Here is a 21,529-nt window from a genome sequence, read left to right as displayed (position 1 = left end):
CAAAAAGCATTATTTAATTCATTTATTTGTGTAGATGGCAACCTGTGAACATGCCCGCTAACTTAAATACCAACATGGAAATAAGACTAATTGCTGGGGACAAAGGTAATAAATGAATAAATAAACCAAAAATAAATCATGTAAGAACCGCTATAAATTTCCTCTTGAATCATTCAACAGAGTTCTAACAGCCCTAGGGGACTTTATAACAAGCTGTTTCCCTTGAAGGTTGCCATGGCCTTCAGCACGGTAGCTCTAGGGATATCTAGATAATATATAAAAAGATAATGAGAAATTCATATACCTATGGCATCAGTCACCAGATTCGGACCAATGCACCAGTGTCACCGCTGAATTCCATGGAGGTGCTATGTTTATAACATTTATTTAAAATCCCCACTGGATACAGGATAATTAGATCTTAATCAAGATATTTTGTTATCTGTGGGAGGTGTAAGCCGGGATTTGTGAAAACGCTGCCTGTACTTGGGATTTAAGCGCAATTATATAACCCAGTGTTGGTTGAGGGGTGTAATAGCCTCCACCGTTTATAAGGATTCCTGATTTGTTTGTGAACCCTCCATTCGGCCCATCTTTAGTTTAGCGTCTCTGAACTCCACTGCGTACCTTTCACCGAATCCCTTACTAATTGTTTCTGTCTCCTAGGTAGCAAGCCGGAGCTTTGATGTTCAAAACCCTCCTTCCTTACAAAGGAGGCTGGCTGTGGGAGCAGAGGAGGAGGCAGATGGGCCGCGACAGGATGCAGTGAACCTGACGTCTCTCTTCCCCTTTCAAGTGCTCTGGTTCAATCAGTCCTCACCACACAAGCTGTTGTGGAGCACCTTTGAAATCAGAACGTCTGCACAATAGTCTTGACTGCTAATGACATCTTGTAAAGTTCCAAAGCTTCTCTGATTACCCACCCAAACAAGCGTCATCGAGCGTGCATATTCCTGCATGCGAGTGCGCACGCCACTCGTCTCACTAGCAACACTCTTAAAGCCAACAGAAGGATGCTAGTAAACAATTCATATGTTAATTCCGGGAGTCGATACCAGGAAATTAAGCAGGTGTGGGGTTGAGCGCAGAATAGACTTTTATAAAATGCACCCTCCCTTTCCACGCTCTAGTGAAAACTGCAGTTCCTCGATGGCTCCTATGCGAAACAGCAGCCCCCCCACTAAGCAGCTGACAGGAAAAGTCAGAGTGAATATATTCTATAACCTCAAGCTACTGACCCAACGAATAAGTCCACCAAATGAGCTTTTTACACAAAGAAAGTTGCCCTGTCTAGATACCAGTGCAGCGATTTGACTCCTTCTCAATTATAATAGGTATGACCTGGTTTCCATAAGACTAAATGCAGCAGCTTGACATATTTGATCTCTCTGATTTGTGTGAAATGTGGTTCGGCTGCTGGAGCAGAACAATTTCACCCAGTTAATAAAATGGTAGAAGATTCTCAAGTGATTCATTAAAAATGGCCGTCCAGTTGGACCACAGCCATGTCAAACTGATACAGGCCTAGTAAATTTGGCACAATCAATGCGCAGAGATACCAAGAAACGAGGAGATGGAACTTTCTTGTTTACATGGAGCGCTACACAAATGTTTCCTGCTGTATTTTTTGGCTGACATTAGGGACCGGTTCTTTGTTTGCTGATTAACAAATCCAAGATAACATTACATAAATATTCCTTTCCCACTCAAGTGGGACCTCTATATTAGTAAAAAGTGCATCCTTTCATCTATTTTCAATATATTGTAGGTTTGTAGGGATGCTGAAGTCTATCCCAACATCTCAAGATGAAGTCATGTGAGGCCAGCAGGGGGTGCTCACCCTGTGGTCTGTGTGGGTCCTAGCACCCCAGTGTAGTGATGGGGACACTATACTGTCAACAAGCACCGTCCTTCGGATGAGACGTTAAACCAAGGTCCTGACTCTCTGTGGTCAGTAAAAATCCCAACCTCGTCATCCTGGCTAAATTCGCCCATGGTCTCCTAACAATCCCCATATCCGCTGATTGGCTTCATCACTCTGTCTCCTCTCCACCAGTAAGCTGGTGTGTGGTGGGCGTTCTGGCGCACTATGGCTGCCGTCGCATCATCCACGTGGATGCTGCACACTGGTGGTGGATGAGGAGATACCCCCTGACTATGTAAGCACTTTGAGTGTCTAGAAAAGCGCTATATAAATGTAATGAATTATTATTAATTATTATTATTATGTGTGGATGTCCGACCCTTTTCGTTGAATACTGGATTTGAACATTTTACTTTGATGCAACAGTGCTACTCACTGAGACGCTGTGCCACCCCCACATAAAATATCATATTTAAAAGTATTATTAATAAAATTAAGAATGAAAAAAAAAAGTTCTGTTTCAGGCGACCTGAGTTTGAGTCCCGGTTTTGGTACTTTCCAGTCCTGCCCTCGTCTTGCTTTCTTCCACACTGCTTCCTGACACACTGTTCTATACAATAAAGCGGAAAACTCCAAAAATATATCTCAATAAATAAACAATAAATAAATAAATAAATAAAATCAGCGACAGTAGTCAGTAGTAGACAGCATCTAAGGCTATCTTCATGGCAAAAACTGAGTTGGAATAATACAAGAGTTACATCAAAATGAAATAAACACACATTTTAATTATAAAACAAGTTTAAATATTTTCTAGTAAAATCATACTAAAGTCTGAATAAGTTCATAAATGAAAATCATGTTTTTTTTTATTATATAATTTATTGTATCCCACTCTTCTTGCCACATATTCAAAATATAATAATTGATTGGAGGTTTAAGGTCAAAATCAGCGACAGACAGACAGTATCAATTCTTCTTGTACCACAACATTAATATATTATGTTCAATAAAACTTCAAAGAAAGTTTTAGCTTACGGACCTGTTGCTATAACAACTTTGAGATGAAAGATACAATCTATGATCAGATCAGATCAGTAACAAATACAAATAACTCCGTCATCTCTATACAAAGAACAGGGCACTAGTGCATGACAACACATATCAGCTCACATGCTCAAACCTGAAGGAAATCCAAACTGAAAATGACTATTTAGACAACTTTACAGCACTAATAACACTTTTCATATATATATGGGAGAATTAATTCAAGTCCTTGAACAAAAATATGAGCTTCACATTTCTACCTTTCCTTTTTATGGAAGTGCTTTACTCAAACCACATTTTTAACACATTTCCTTAAACCTAGAAGGGACTAGTTAAGGGTATGTTGAAACAACAATAACAACATTTACTTATGTGAAAATGTGCAAAGAGAGTGCAAGACTCGTACAGAGAAAAAAAAATCACTAAGAAATGGTTAATATATGTGACAGTGAATGTGAAGAGTAAGATATCACTTCAGAGATCTGGAGGCAGCAGAGAGCAAATCAAACATGCAGATAGAAGGGCATAGTGTGGCACCTTAAATGTAGTGCCTTGAAAGTAGACTAATGCGTGAGGCTGCCTTAAAAGGGCAAGAGTGCAGTTCTTTCCATTCCTATGCTTCAAGGACTCTCCTAAATTGGTTGATGGGGCAGATATGTGTGTGTGTGTGTGTGTGTGTGTGTGTGTGTGTGTGTGTGTGTGTGTGTGTGTGTGTGTGTGTGAGAGAGAGAGAGAGAGAGAGAGAGAGAGAGAGAGATGGGGAAAGAAAGAGAATAAAAGATAAAGAGAGAGTTACCTGCTGTACTCACGTCTTGAGAGGTTCAGAATTCCAGTCTTAAGATGATAACGGTGCCAACTGAAAGTGCTAGTCAAAAGGTTTGAAAGTCTCCCTTGTCAGGAGGCAGGAGAACTGCACAAGGAGATCTGGGCCACAGGAAAGCCAGCAGCTGTTTCCTTCAAAGCCGTCTCTCATCTAAGTGGCCATCTTCCTCTTTCACGTTGTCCAATAATTCCGGTATTCAAGCGTCTCCACCTCTACAATGGAGAAGTACTCTCTTGCACTTCAGATGTGATGACGGGAGAGGTAAAAGATCCTCCATCTCTTGCTGGTTGTTCAACACTTGTGAAAAAGACTGGTTAACCGATACATGTTATAATAGAACCTGACAACATTTGACAAGCAATTATCCAGCTTTTGTTACCAACATTGCTTTCAGAATGAGCCAAAACCTGACATTTTAATGAAACAAATAAATTAAAAAATGAAAAAAATTCAAGACAAACAGACAAATTGCAGCTGTTTATCTATCAACTTCAGTGAGCAAACAATTATTTGAGCAAGTGCGATGCAGGTTCCATGAAACCTTTGTGACTAATTGTGAGAAAATTCAGTAACCCAATTAAAATTTTAGCTGAAGTATGGAAACTTGCTGCTAAGCAGGATTTCCCACTCAAATCAAATAAAATGTATTGTTTAAAATTCTTAATGCACTGACAGCTAATTAAAGATAGCAACTACAACAACATCAACAACTAATACTTGTTTATTTAAAACAGCCTTTTCTCACTATCTCACAAGTATCACTTTTAACTAGCGTGCATAATACTAGCATATTGGCTGTTTATTAGAAAATATGAATGCCTTATCCTGACCATATTTTAGATCCCTTAATCCTAAACTTAATAAATATCATACTAAGTTTTAGAAAGCAGCTAATTAATAGTTTATTAAGGCAAAAGTCGTAGTTAATAGTGAGACTTTGACCTTAAAATAAAATATGACCCATTTGGGATCCCTTCACTTTTGGGGAAAAAAAATAAATAATCAAGTTTCTTAATAATGTGGAATTATACTTGAATAACCTAATTTAATTCAGTGCAAACACCGCTGTTCAAGAAGTTAATTGTCTTCTTTATCATCAGCAAATCTAATACTTTCACCTGCAATGGCACTTGATGCACCATTTTGCACCATTTTAGTAAATATTTTCAGAGCTGATATATGGTCATAAAAAAAAAAAAATTTCACAGTAATTTCCAGCATGCCAAAAAAAAATAAAAATAATAATAATAATAATAATAATAATAATAATTATTATTATTATTATTATTATTATTATATATATATATATATATATATATATATATATATATATATATATATATATATATATATATATATATATATATATATATATATATATATATAAACAATTGTGTACCAAACTTTCTAATTTTCTGCTAGTAGCAATTACCCGGTGTTGGTTAAGCATGTATTTATACAAAGCGAGTCTTAAAAGTGCCTGTTCTTTTCGCATACACATCAGTCAGTTTGTGCAGGCTATTTCCAACTAGTAAACAGATGCTCATGAGAAGAAATTATATTTGCATAAGATAAAGACAATATTCTGCTTGAGCACTTTTCATTAGCATCATTAACAGTTGGAACATAAAACGTAAAAAGTGCGGGCATTATTTATAACTCTGTACAAGATGTTCATGACCTGCGTGACTCAAAAGACTTGAGAAAACTTCCTATATACATTTCTTTTCAAAAGTCAATCCACTCGTAAGTCATTGTATAAACGGTCATATGGAAACCTCTGCAGCATGATTCTGAAATCTATCTATTAGATATTTAATTGATTGATTGATTTATTTCCTGTGCAGATACACAGTGACAGATGTGCACACAGAGGGAGTGATTAAAATCAAATTATTTTCTTTCATTACCTTTAGAAAGATGGTGTCCAGAAGTCACAGGAAACCATAATTCCTTTTTGCCATTTTATATTTGCATAGCAGGAGAAAAACAATTAGATGCATGGGGATTAGACATATTAGCACTGTCCCTTGGAAATTAATTTATTACCTGGCAGCCCACTTAATTGATTTCGTGCCACTGCATCTTCGTTCTTGTCTTAAATCCTGATGCAGTCTTGATGCAGTCTAAATACTCCCAAATTTGAGCCACTACCCAGAACAAAAAGCAGAGATTTTTGGTCTGCACAAATGAATCAATATCTTCTCCAGCATGTGTCAATTGACACCAGCATGTAGTTAGCAGTGAACCAGAGGGTGCATGAAGGCGCTTGGAGAGTCTTTAATGGAGTCTCGGAGGGATATAACGAGGAGCTCCTCGTACCTGTTTATTAAGTAGGAACATGAACAACGAACAAAAGCCTTTGATATCGGAATCATCCCTGAGCCCCTATTTCCAGGGAAGAGTCTGTCTCGCTAACGACAACATGAGGTTAACAGCAAATTCAGAAATAATGTGCTATTTCCCCGTGGACCTCCCCCTGTCCTTTTCATTTTCTTTGTGCCTGAGGAACGCTGTGGATGAGGGGGACAGATTCTTCACAAAATCAACATGATGTGACTGCACTGCTTCCAGTGTTTGTGGCGGAGGATGGCCAGGGATGCCCAGGGAAATTAAGTCTCTCATAGGTGCCGTTCTGATTCGTAATGGCCATTGGTGTGTGCCTGGAAAAACAAGAGCTATGCGACAAGAAACAAGAGCTTCAACAAAAACGAGAGCTTCAACAAAAAAAAAAAAAGTAAGTTAATATGAGGTTACTCAACAATATAAGTTTATAGGAAACGTTAACATCATACTTGATTTAAATCAAATTATTAGAATGTTAGTCTCATTCTCTGTGATTTAGATTACTATATTTTATTTTAGGCCTATTTTATTTTATTATTAACATTCATCTGTAGTCTCTGGGCAGGAGAGACAAAAACCACACAACATACAGTATTGTTCAAAATAATAGCAGTACAATGTGACTAACCAGAATAATCAAGGTTTTTCGTATATTTTTTTATTGCTACGTGGCAAACAAGTTACCAGTAGGTTCAGTAGATTCTCAGAAAACAAATGAGACCCAGCATTCATGATATGCACGCTCTTAAGGCTGTGCAATTGGGCAAGTAGTTGAATTAGTTGAAAGGGGTGTGTTCAAAAAAATAGCAGTGTGGCATTCAATCACTGAGGTCATCAATTTTGTGAAGAAACAGGTGTGAATCAGGTGGCCCCTATTTAAGGATGAAGCCAACACTTGTTGAACATGCATTTGAAAGCTGAGGAAAATGGGTCGTTCAAGACATTGTTCAGAAGAACAGCGTACTTTGATTAAAAAGTTGATTAGAGAGGGGAAAACCTATAAAGAGGTGCAAAAAATGATAGGCTGTTCAGCTAAAATGATCTCCAATGCCTTAAAATGGAGAGCAAAACCAGAGAGACGTGGAAGAAAACGGAAGACAACCATCAAAATGGATAGAAGAATAACCAGAATGGCAAAGGCTTCAGCCAATGATCACCTCCAGGATGATCAAAGACAGTCTGGAGTTACCTGTAAGTACTGTGACAGTTAGAAGACGTCTGTGTGAAGCTAATCTATTTTCAAGAATCCCCCGCAAAGTCCCTCTGTTAAAAAAAAGGCATGTGCAGAAGAGGTTACAATTTGCCAAAGAACACATCAACTGGCCTAAAGAGAAATGGAGGAACATTTTGTGGACTGATGAGAGTAAAATTGTTCTTTTTGGGTCCAAGGGCCACAGGCAGTTTGTGAGACGACCCCCAAACTCTGAATTCAAGCCACAGTACACAGTGAAGACAGTGAAGCATGGAGGTGCAAGCATCATGATATGGGCATGTTTCTCCTACTATGGTGTTGGGCCTATTTATCGCATACCAGGGATCATGGATCAGTTTGCATATGTTAAAATACTTGAAGAGGTCATGTTGCCCTATGCTGAAGAGGACATGCCCTTGAAATGGTTGTTTCAACAAGACAATGACCCAAAACACACTAGTAAACGGGCAAAGTCTTGGTTCCAAACCAACAAAATTAATGTTATGGAGTGGCCAGCCCAATCTCCAGACCTTAATCCAATTGAGAACTTGTGGGGTGATATCAAAAATGCTGTTTCTGAAGCAAAACCAAGAAATGTGAATGAATTGTGGAATGTTGTTAAAGAATCATGGAGTGGAATAACAGCTGAGAGGTGCCACAAGTTGGTTGACTCCATGCCACACAGATGTCAAGCAGTTTTAAAAAACTGTGGTCATACAACTAAATATTAGTTTAGTGATTCACAGGATTGCTAAATCCCAGAAAAAAAAATGTTTGTACAAAATAGTTTTGAGTTTGTACAGTCAAAGGTAGACACTGCTATTTTTTTGAACACACCCCTTTCAACTAATTGCCCAATTGCACAGCCTTAAGAGCGTGCATATCATGAATGCTGGGTCTTGTTTGTTTTCTGACAATCTACTGAACCTACTGGTAACTTGTTTGCCACGTAGCAATAAAAAATATACTAAAAACCTTGATTATTCTGGTTAGTCACATTGTACTGCTATTATTTTGAACAATACTGTAAACCAGAACATTTATTCACATTAACATATGCAATAAAAATAAGAATACAATTCCTCACCTAGCATTTTATTATACAAGTGTTATCAAAAAATATAGCTATCAATAAATTTACTAACCCTAGCTCCCCCATTCTTAAAATAATAGAACATTAAAATTTATTAAAATAGCAATATCAGATTTGGTTATGCAGATAAACAGATCTTCTAACAACTCCTTGTGACAACACATATGTATAATATTTCCCCGCATTAAGCCTCCAAAATAAAATAAGAAAATAATAATAATAATTCACGTCTTCATGACTGACCCATCACAAGTGTAACATTGATAAGGATTTTTAGGTGGACAGCTAGAATATCTAATTGTCAACGGTATAGTGTCATGGGTTGCTGAGGAAAGGAGCTCAAAGGAGTACAAAGGAGGCAGATAGTCAAACCAACAGTCTTTAATAATTCCATGTGGGGGAAAAAAGGAGAAAACAACCACTTTTAACGACAGAGACAGGACCAAGAAACGGAGGAAAGGCAGGGCTATAAATACTAAACCAAACGATGGACTAATAAGATAATTAATGAACACAGGTGGAAACTAATGAATTAATTATGCAACACAGGAAAATTAGGTCAATGCAGGGAGAAAAGAAACATAGAACATATGACATATTGGCAGGGCACCCTCCAGGGCAGATCAGGGAGTTCTGGGAGCCATGGAGGAACAGGAAAATCAGGGGGCCATAATTAGGGGTGCTCCGATCACGATCGGCCGATCGTTATGCGCATCTCATCAGTAAAGCCGGTTCTCCAATCAGCGGTAAATTCCCTCAGGTGCGTGATTTCACATAGAGCAGCTGTTACTACACAGAGCCGTTGTTAACTGAGAATATGCTTAAATAAACGCTGAAAATGAACGTGGATTTGCGCATCTTCTCAGTTAACAATGGCTCCGTGTAGTAACAGCTGCTCTATGTGAAATCACGCACCTGAGGGAGCACACCTAGCCATGATGGATCAGACACTTTAGGATGAGCCAGCCATTTGGGAAGCCACGGAGGTGCTTTCTTAGTCTTGTCCCAGTTCCCCAGGCCACTACAGCAATGGATCTCTGATCCCTCTCCTGGGGACGCTCTGGAGAGTGGTCTGGAGAAGCAGGTACTTGAGGGCACTCTGGAGGAGCAGAGCTTGCTAGCATAGGGGATTCAGGGCACGAAGGAGTACTGGACAGGACCAGTGGAGGCAAAGGAGATGATGGAGAGCTAGACGGGACAAGCGGAGGTGGAGGATACTCGGGAGACAATGGAGAGCTGGATGGGACCAGCGGAGACGAAGGAGAGCATTCTGGAGCAGATTCAGGTGAAAGAATAGGAGCCGAGAACTCTGGGGGTAGTGCCATATCTATGGAGCACTGAGAGGCACACTGGAGTGGACTCTGGATGGAGTGCTGGTCCCTCTTTTACTAGTCTGAGGGCTGGAATGGATCTGGGACTGGCTCAGGGGGGAACGGGTGGTATGTGGAGGGTGCTGGTTTATGGAATGCCAACATGACTCTGGATAGGGACTGAGCATTTATCATTATTCACTTCAGCAAAGATATCAGAGAAATTTAAATCGAAAACAAAATCTATAAAGTCTGCTACGGGTCTATTACAATCGTCTGTAGATAATAATCTAAATGAATTATCATGGTCCAGTCCCATCTGGAAGCACACATTAAGCATATGATCACTCCAGCTCACCAGATGGAAGATACTCAGGAATTCCTCCACATATCGCTCCAAATCCTGCTGAATGTTCAGAAGAACATCCTCAGCCCACTCCATCTTTTTTGCAGGTCCTGTCTTTTGTCATGGGTTGCTGGGGAAAGAAGCTTGAAGGAGCGTGAATGAGGCAGATAGTCAAATGAAAAGAAATCTTTAATAAATCCATGTGGGAGAAATGTAGAAAACAACCACTTTCAACAATGGAGACAGGACAAATAAATACCTTAGAACTTTAGAAAAAGTGCGTGTGGAGCCTGTGCTGAAAATGTGAACCCTGGCTTTGTCATTTCCAGCCGATTAAAACCAGATTCATATGGCGAATTGCATTAGTGATTCTGCCTAATTATCCTGTGACATGTCTGAATTAACACAATTAAGTACCATTTTCAGCGGGACCTCTGGATGAGATACACAAGTCATACTCCAAGACCAATTACACAATTAGTGCAACCAGATGTTCACACAGCTGTATTCACACTGTATTCACAACAGCACAAAAGGGTTAAATTAACTAGAGTAATTGAACAATAAAACTGGGCTGATGGAGTTTAATAAATTAAAACATGGCTTTCAGGGAGATAATATCTCAGATGAGAATAGGAGGAACACATCAGTTTTACTCAGAATCAAATATAGTGGTGTGACTCATTTATGCATACACCACTGTATTTGATATTTAAACCGACAGTAGTATTTAATGTGTCTAAATGATGAATGCTGTAATCATCGTATGAAAAATGTGGAACTGTGACACTTTGTAGAATGTAAAAAAAAAAAAAAAAAAGGCAAGAACAACATACAATTTTAAATAGTTCAACTAGATTTACCACACACACACACACACACACACACACACATTATGCTATTCTCTGGGGTTTTCTGTTAAGAAAGCTCAGAGGTTAATTGGGAATAAGTCACAGCGCATCAAGTTGTCACTTCATGTCAATTGCAGCACAGTAGTTGACCCCTCTCTACTAAATAAGTTTGCATCTTTCTTCGAGCAGAAATGAACCTTTCCATCAATTAGCAAGAACAATCCCTCTGGATGTGTAATCTGTAATAGATATGCACTTTTACACACAAAGGAAACTCAGTTTTTAAAACATTTAATTGAGAAGTATTGGGTCATCCAATTAACCCAAACACACATGGGCTTAAACAATTTGTCAAATTTTCTGCATCAAGACTTTAGAGAGCTAAAAACAGATACATCAGTCCCTTCTTAACGCAGATGGGCTTGCAGCGTACTAAGGTCCTAACATTTGGTACCAATTATTGAGCATAATAAAGTTCATTAATAAACCCAGACCACACCATGGATATTAGAGATTTGCCTGTGTTAAATAGATTACTGAAATATAATACAACTACCGTTATTTATTATTATAATTAACTATAATATGTATTCAGTGGATGTATTATCCTTTTTATTCAAATAGAAGTAGTGGGCACATAATTTCCAATCAAGTACAGCTAAGCTGACATGGGCAATTTCAATGTGTATGCAAAACATGCATCTGTATATATTGAGTTTTAACTGGTTTTAAATGCATGTACACTATCAAAAGCAATCTATAATTTAATTGGAAAAGCATGCACTTTCCTAATCTTTGCATGAAGTCTTAGGGAGAAAATTATATTTGTTGCTGTCTAATATGATATATGGACCATATGGAAGTCATGACAGATGGAAGGCAAGACGGATGTATCCAGTTCACATTTTCTGCATACTGAATTTTGACGTTTTACCTTTTGCTGCATGTAGTTAAATGGTTCAGTCGGTTCCCTTGACACACAGCTGTGCTAGCAGAGTAACCCTAGTTTAATCATGACATGATCAACCAATATCTGAGAACCAGAAACCTTCCAGGTACTAAAACTAAGTTTTGAAAAACATATCGATCATAAAACCTGCCAAAAGATTTAACACTTAGATTTTTTTTTCTAAGTGTTTTGCTTAAAATGCTTTTGCTACTTTACAATTCTCTAAAATACATTTTGTTATGTGATGCATAAACATAAACACATTTTTAAGCATAGTTTTGGTGCATTTCAAGGCTACTATACAACTTCAGCAACTTTTTTGAAGGCCTGTTATATAAACAAGGCTAGTTTTAATTACCACAAAGTAATGCATAAGGAATAGAGTGGAAATGCTTTAGGAAAAGAGTGGTTCATGCGTAATGCAATCCTGTAAGTAAACCTCTGTTTACGACCACGTAAGAAGGCTATATCTTGCAAAAAGTTATTTGGATGTATTTGAGTCCATCCTTTAAAAAATTTAGGATTTTAACAAAATAAAATGTGATTTAACAGCTTGATAGAGGTGTCTTGTATCTTCCAGATTTTCCTGTTATGGAGTAGGCTTATTTTATATGTCCCTTTTTTATATTAAGCTAAATCTGAGCTTTCAGCCCAGTGCTGTAACCTACACAATCTCCCTCCGATTCTGTCATCACACGCAAAGTGGGTTTCTGTGGCACGTAAAAACATGGACCACCCAGATGACAGAAAATAGATGATCAAATGGTGTCAAATACCCTGGAAATGATGGGTGCAGTTTAGGCCCATTTCGAGAAAAGTAGAGAAGATAGATAGACTTTGAAAATGACTTGAAATGATGGCCTGAAATCAAAAGATTCAACTCTCAACACATCAAACATCATAATAAAATCTGAACTGACATGAGGAGAAGTATTCACTTTGCCTGACCTTTCATCTATGAAACCTGCAGCAGAATTATTTATGCAGTTGTATCTGATGTGTGTTTTGGACAGGGATGCCACGCAGCTGCCTTTGAAGGAAGCAAATGCGACTCTTAAATGTATCTACAGATGTAAAGTGTCTGAAATGTATGGTCGCAAATAAACTTCAAGGCTCTTCTACCTACTGTAACAACCATGAAACATTAAATAATTTAAACAAACATCTCAATTCTGTACCTGAGTCATTAATAATAATAATATATATATATATATATATGTATATATATATATATATATATATATATATATATATATATATATATATATATATAGCTTTTATTTATTTATTTATTTTATTTGTATTTTTATTTATTTTTTTATCACAAATTATTCATATTTGTCAAAACTATTTATTTATTTATTTTTATAAATTTTTGTGAGACACTCAAAATGACATTACGCAAACTAAACTAGTTTCGCCCCGACACAAAATGTAAAATTAAAATATAATTTAAGAATCTTGTCCACTGAATTGATTTATTTTGTATTTTTAAATACATTAATAAAATCTGGACCAAAAAAAAAAAAAAAAACTTAAATCTTAACTTAGTGTAATGGTTTGTGTTTATTTTGCACAGCGGGCTTCACTGTGCATTTCGGGACCCATTCCACACTGTCTTTTCAGTCTGACAATGATAACACCAGCACATGAGTATGAATGCGTCATTTTTCAAGGCACACAAAACCTATGGTACTCAAACCTTTCATTTCTCCTGACTCAAAGGCAGGCGAGAAAGGACCTATTTGATAACGGCAATTCTAGAAAGGTCACAGGCATCAAGAAAATAGGAAGAATGAGCCAGGAGGTTTTAAAGTTGTATTAATGAGAACTCCTTGCTGGCACATGCCTCTGAGGTCAGAGCATCACCTAAATGATAAAGATTTATCATGTGAAGGCAAGCTGGTCAAAGCTTCCTCTTATCTTATGCCACCTCTTTATGAAAGCAGCCACAGGACCCTTGGTGGATGAAAGCTTCTCCTACACTGCTGCAGACCTCACAGACAGTCAGAAAAAAGAAACATCTGATAAGTCCATAAATATTTGATGCAATATATGTTATACTCTTTGATTCTTAAGTTGAGGCAGCGCATTAAGTTGGAATCACTCTGAAGAAAAAAGAAAACACACAGCAGATAATGAACAAACAAACTTCTTTGTTGGGTTTCAGTTTTGAATGTTATAAAACTATTTTTATAAGCTCTTTGGATATTTTCTATGACTCTAACTGTTTGAGATATATGGTATATATATATATATATATATATATATATATATATGTATATGGTTTATTACATCATATAAGAGCACATTTACACAACCTGCTGAAATCCACATTCTCAACCAACTTGTTTATGAACATGACATCAATGCAAAAAGCATAAAATTTCCTGCCAAATTGATATCAAAAGTACTATTTCACAAGTTCACGCTTACATATAATTAGCTGAGGTATGGTATGCGTATTTGGCGTGCAGTCTGGGTAAGGGCTCCGAGCTCGGGAATGGTCCGAACCTAGAGCAATATAAAATACAACAGAAATCATTCTTCATTGTGTGGATTAATTTGATGAAGGAAAATAAATAAATAAAAGGACTAGCATTGATGCTGTTTGTGAGAGAGGATTTGTGGAAATATCTACAATACAAGTGGCTTTCATTACACCACAGGAGAGCTGTTCCATAGATTGATTTGATCTTTTATCTGCTGCTGCGTGGAGAACATGAGAATATGATGAATCTCTAATACACATTGCTATATCTGATTTCTGTAATAAAACATCATTATATGTACTTAATCAGAAGGTTAAAGCAACAGAAACAAATTTTGTCAAATAAAGTAATGTTTAATTTAAAGGTGAATTACTACGGGCCAAATCATTAAAAGTGTTTTATGATGCAATATTTTTTTTCCCCTTTCTCTTTGGAGTGTTTCAAGCTCTTGGTGCATAAAGAATATCTGTAAAGTTGCAAAGACTAAAGTTTCAAATCCAAAGAGATATTCTTTATAAGAGTAAACCATGCCCTCCTAAAACGGCTTGTTCTAACACGCACCCACGTCTACTACACGATGTGGGAAGATTTGCATAACGCCACCCAAAGAAAGAAGGCCTAACTTTTATTCTCACTGTTGCCACCGCCAACCATATCATGGAGACATTGTGTGTTTTGTTGTGAAAGCAAAACTGTTTGGCCTGTCAGTGGTTAAGTTGCATTTACAACACTGTTCCGCAACAATTCCACCCAAATATTCAGATGTGTGCAACACATTTTAAGGAGGATGAGGACTGTTTCCTGTGAGAGTAGCCTACAATGCCTGTGTCTGTTTCTATAAAGTGGGGCAGTTCCAACTTTGCAGGGACAGTCTGGCGCTTCTGACTCAGTCTGTAAGTACGTTTTTGTATGTAAAGGATTTGCCACTGATGATTCAAACACAGGTTTTGAGCAGTGTAGAGTAACATTTGTTGTTTGTCATTTCTCTGATCATAAATGCAGACATGGGTATATGTTTACGCAGCACTATACGCAGTGCAACGCATAAAAGACAGCATAAGTCATTTTTAATCAGTAATTATGTCCCCACTGATGCAACAAATGCCCCATTTATAATGAGTTTTATTGTTTTTGTCTGGTCGCTCCGGGACACGGCATCACAGTATGGTGAGGAGAGTAACATTTCTGTCACACGCTTGAAGCATTTGGCCAATCACAACACACTGGATAGCTGGCCAATCAACACTCACCTCACATTTCAGAACGAGGAGCTTTGTAAAAATCCAAGCATTTCAGAAAGGGCGGGGCATAGAGGAGAAACAATAATGTACATTATGTGGAAAATAATGTGTTTTCTTAACCTTAAACCACATAAACACATTGGATTACACCAAATACACAGAATAATGTTCTTTTTAGCAATGTCATATGACCCCTTTTAAGATAACACAATATTGAAAGCTCATGCTGCAGAATTTTCTTCCATCTACTTCGCATTTATCAACTTTCACGCTTACTTACATATTCAACCTTTCTCTTAAGTGATATTTATTTTGTTTGAGGCGGGCACCCCTGGGGGCAGGAGCACAACCATAAATCCATTGTTGACATGGCAACCATTAAACCTGAATTTCAGGATTTCAGCATGAGGCCGTTTGGCAGTGTGATATAATGTGTGAAAACCGAGCAATTGAAACAGCAACTGTTGTGTCTATATACTGTGGCTTCTCACAGGGAATCTTAGGGTCATTCTTACAGGAACAGCTCTCCTGCTGAAAACATACAACTAACTGAATCTACAGAAGAGAAAGCACACTGCACAAGGTTTTTGAAACTGAGAAGCAAATCTTTGTGGTACTGTGCATTGTGCATTAGCTTTTGTCCCTGCTCATTTCTGAGTAAAGGACAAAGGTTTTGTTCCTTAGTTGTTCATATTTATATTCACGCTGGTATCTTGAGATTTCTTTTTATTTCTTTTTTTTTTTATTCTAGTATTATTATATTTAACTATTAATTGTTGACAGCATCACTTTTTGTCCTTTAAGCTGCTAACTGAGTGATTGATGTCATCTTAAAGGGGGGGGGGTGAAATGCTATTTCATGCATACTGAGTTTTTTACACTGTTAAAGAGTTGGATTCCCGTGCTAAACATGAACAAAGTTTCAAAAATTAAGTTGTACGTTTGAAGGAGTATTTCTGTTCCAAAAAATACTACTTCCGGTTTGTCACAAGTTTCGGAAAGTTTTTTTTGAGTATGGCTCTGTGTGACGTTAGATGGAGCGGAATTTCCTTATATGGGTCTTAAGGGCACTTCTCCCAGAAGAGCGCGCGCTCCTGTATAGCAGAGCACTGAGAGCAGAGACATTCACTGATCAGAGCGAGAGCGTCGCGAAATGTCACAAAAGGAGTGTGTTTTTGGTTGCCAGGGCAAGACAACCCTGCACAGATTACCAAAAGAGAAACAGCATTAAGGGACCAGTGGATGGAGTTTATTTTTACAGAGCATCAACGGAGTTGTGCAAGTGTTTGTGTTTGTTCCCTGCATTTCGAAAATGCTTGTTTTACAAACAAGGCCCAGTTTGATGCTGGATTTGCACATCGTTTATTTCTTAAGGATATTGCAGTCACAACGAAAAAGGGTCACGATCGTGTGTTGGAACCGCAGGCGGTGAGTAAAACTGCTTCAAATATCTCTGTGTTGTTAACTTAGCTATCGGCGTGTAAGCATATCAAGTAAACAACATGTGATGTTGTCATCAAACTGCACTTTCCACATATACAGCTTAAAAAAAAAAAAAAAAAAGACGACAAAGTGGAACTTAGTCATTTTCCAAAATCGCTAAGCAAATATATACAGTTTCAGTACATACCACATAGAGACTGATTGCTGATGCTGCTCTTGTTCAATTTCAGCCTCTGAATCTGATTCTGGATCATAAATATACACTGAATCTGACTGTTAGACATGGTTTATTTTGGTTGGTTTTGTCCTCACGGTGTCACAGCTTCCAGACGCGCTCAACTCAAAAGCCTACTGGCGCTCGTGATTCTTTAGCTCCGCCCACACGTCACGCCTCCAGCCACTCGTGTTTTTCCGGGAAAAATCGGTACAGACTATCTTTCTCTTATGAATATAATAAAAATATTATAAAATATTAACACATTCTGGCTAGTGTGCAGCAATACAAACCAGTCTTGTTATCATTAAGCGTTTGAAACCGCATCGAATCGTCATCCACAAAATAGGCCCTGAATAATCAGCACAGTCTACAGCAAAAACGAGTCATTAGAAAACAACTGCCATTTCAACTGACTCAACACATTAGTTAATCCTCATGTTCTGTTGAGGTATTATTGCTGCTGTTAACCACTTATTTACCTTCAAATTATTTTAAGTACATTTAACCTAATCAAAATCCATTAGGCAGAAATTATTTTTGTTCTGTTTTTCCACAAAGTGCTTCCACTATATATATATATATATATATATATATATATATATATATATATATATATATATATATATATATATATATATACATATATATACATATAAATACTTTATAATCAGAATATTAGAATAACTTCTGAAGAATCATGTGACAATGGAGATTGGAGTAATGATGCCTGAAAAATCAGCCTTGAAATCACAGGAATAAATAAAGTTTTAAAATATATTCAAATAAATGCAGGCTTAGTGTGCAGAAGATAATAATATTAATAATTAAAAAAAAATCTAACTCTTCAAAAACTTTTGACTGATAGTGTATTTTCAAGTTTTATGAAGTTATTTGTATATCTTCTATATTTTTATATTTTAAAATCACCTTTAGGTCTCTCATATCCCAAACAGAGCATAAGGGTTAAGAAAGTTCAATGTAATTCACACACACACATACACACACTCGAGAGAGAGAGAGAGAGAGAGAGAGAGAGAGAGAGAGAGAGAGAGAGAGAGAGAGATGAAATACATGGTTAAATATTTAGCTGGCATTGGGTAGCAAAAAAAAAAAAAAAACTCAAAACAAAAGTAAATGTTGGACACTAGGTGGTTTTCAAATAGTATGTTCAGACAGGAGGGTGAGTAAGAGCAGCCAGAGGAATGGAGGTCAACTTGACTTTGTGAAGAACAGATGGTGGAATCCAGAACACATGACTGTTAAAGCACAGGTTTTCAACTGGAAAGTACATCTCCTGTAGCGCTGTGGTTGATATAAAAATGTTTTGCTAGTATTGTGTACTGTATGTCCCAACCACTGCAAACACAACATTCACAGCACATGCAGAACATGGTCTTCGCCAAAAATGTAAGGGACCAAAAAAATTCTGCCATTATTTACTAACACACATATCATTTCAGATCTCTATGATCTGATTTACTTCTGGGAAAATACATATATAAAACACTAATTTCTTTAGGATATTAGAGTAAATCAAACAATTTAAGATTCGATCAGAGCAGTGTTGAAACAACAAAGAGTCACATTCCACAAAAATAAGCCCAGGATAACATGGGTGACAATAAATCTGTCCAGGATCCTGGTGCCACAACTCTGAAGCAGGTATACCTATCTAGCAGCTTTAAACAGCCGGCACTCATAAAACTAAATAACACTTACTGATAATTCCAACTCAGAAAGGACACGGTCTCATTTGGAGCAAGCAACCCAAGATAAATGATCAAAGAGACCACACATCAAGACCATGATGAGAAAAACCATGTAGGAAAATCATGAGTTAAAACTTCCCGGAATTTGTTGTCCCCATTTAGGACAGAGACCAGACGGTTACTCTGTCTTGACCATTTGTTCCACAGAGAACACTCATCACATTCACAGAACAGCACAGAGACTTTTAGATATATAAATGCATCAAAATTATGCTAAAATGACTTAGCTGTTTCTCTATATTTCTCAAAATTTATTTTAGGGTACAGGTTTAATTGACGACAATTTTCTTTTCTGGGGACAGTTTTCTCTCTTTTTAAGTTTGTGTCCCATTGTGTTCTATATGCATTTTCTAAACACAAAACTAAAACCTGGCTTTAAACTCAAAACAACTATCAATGAGAGGCACTGGAGCACCTAAGCACATTCATTTTGTGGGAATTTTAATGGTTCACCTCCAACCCTCATTAACTTCTATCAAAGTCTAGGTCTGTGAAAATGCAACATCAAGGTGGCATTTAACTCTGTCACGTTGCTTCCCAAGACAGATCAGACCACCACTTAGTGCACATCATTCCTATATTCAAACTCATCATCATCTAGAGGACTGCTGCTAACAAAATCATAAGTTGCAGACAAAGGAAGTTGAAAGAGCTTTGCGTGGCATACAGGCGACCTTTCGGAACAGCAGACAGTGCTTTTTTTTTCGGCATCTCTTAACTTCATACATTATGCCAGTAGGCTGCCCCAGCATTCTTAGGGCCTAAAAGCAGTGTATCATCTCACATCATGAAGACCTTAAAGAGGTCGACACAATGATTTGAATGCATCACCATGGTTAGAATGCTCATTTTAATTTCTCTCCAACAACTATAAAGTCTAACAACATTTTTAAGATCTCAGTGAGAGTTTCTGTTTCTCCATTCACTTGAAATAGGTTTCGCTCTACATGCTGGCTAATCACTGTGTGATGCATGCAAAATTGACTGGGTTTATCAAGAGGCAAACTGAACCGCAAAGCTTGAACCAGTGGTCCCTGCGAGAAACGTTTCAGCTGAGCGCTGTGAGGTGGTAAGAGTTCGGCGTAGCAGTTGATGAGTCATTCACGGCACACAGACACAGCTTTTTTTTTCACTGTTGACAGTCAACTCCCAGACTGTGAAAGCCTTGTTTGTCTTAGAAATGGGCTTTGGCAAGGAGAAACACAGCTGGTTTGGGCGATCAGATCTCTAAATGTTCAACTTTCCAACAGGAGTCGTTCAAAAGCAAGGAACGGGAGATGGCCTATTGGGAAATAGTCCAGGATTAAAGGAGCCAAAAGATTGAAAAAAGTAATTTCAAAAATAATGGGCTTTTTAATGACTAAACCTAAGGGACACTCAGATGTGCTCTTTGTTCATTTTCACTTGTGCAATGTAAAATTCCAACTGCTTAATTACTCTAGTATACACAAAGCAAATGCTTTTAACAATGCAATTATGGGAGACAATCTTGTCATGGCACCACAGCTTTCACAAACACCCCCTGCCACTTGGACAAGCTGTTGTTGTCAGAGAAAAAAACATTAGTTTAGCATGTGTTGGATGCCAAATTAAAACATTAGTGTTTATTAATGGTAACATTTTCACCCGGTTTTCTAGTGTTACTCTCTAAACGTTACCGGTAAAAAAAAAAAAAAAAAAAAAAAAAAAAAAACTTACGTTCATCCTTATGGTTTTTTCCTATTTTCAGCTAGTAGAATAATGCATCAGACCCTGTAAGACTGCAAGACAGGTAATCCCTGAAATACATAAGGGAGGCAATAAAAACATGCAACCTTCAAAATATAACATAAAAATAATATAACTATAAAACAGGGAACACATCCATACAAAATATATATATTACAAACAAACTGGAGAACATCTTTCAATATTTAATGCTTATTTCCTTTGAGAACAAGGTTGTGCTGGGGCAGAGTTCTGAGATTTTCTCTTATTGAGTATTATAGAAAGCTCAGAACCACTGCAGATCAGGCAGAGAAAGTCCAAGTGCTGATGTTTTTCTTCTTTTGCCAGTGGAGATTTTGTTGTGTGCTTGTTAGTGCCTGTGTATGAAGAGAAGATATATCATGCACTGAAGGGGGCAATGTTGGCATTGTTATTGCCCTTTTAGATCAAAAACATCATTAGGGAGCATGTCTCTTGACATTCCGTGTTGATTTTTTGTTCTTGCCGGAGGATCAATAGATTTCCGGTGCCAAGGAACATAAAGGGTGGCGATTTCTGCTTATTGAAAGAGCAGCCGAACAGCTGTTGGTAAATATCATCACAATATAACATGTTTTATTGCTGGTTTAATAGCGACAAGTTTGATGGCCTGCATGCTCAGAGGACATTAACATTTAGACCGGTCAATAGAACTTCTGGTTGCAGATTTTATGAGAAGCATTTCCCTGTGATAGAAGAATTAGCAAAAGACATATAGTCATTTGCTACTAGATTAATGAATGGGAGACGGATGGAGGATTGGTCACTCTTATGAGCCACAAAGATTTAGATCTGCATAG

The sequence above is a fragment of the Carassius auratus genome, chromosome 39 (genome assembly GCF_003368295.1).
Source record: "Carassius auratus strain Wakin chromosome 39, ASM336829v1, whole genome shotgun sequence".
Classification (NCBI taxonomy): domain Eukaryota; kingdom Metazoa; phylum Chordata; class Actinopteri; order Cypriniformes; family Cyprinidae; genus Carassius; species Carassius auratus.
Note: the sequence above shows the minus strand (reverse complement) of the source record.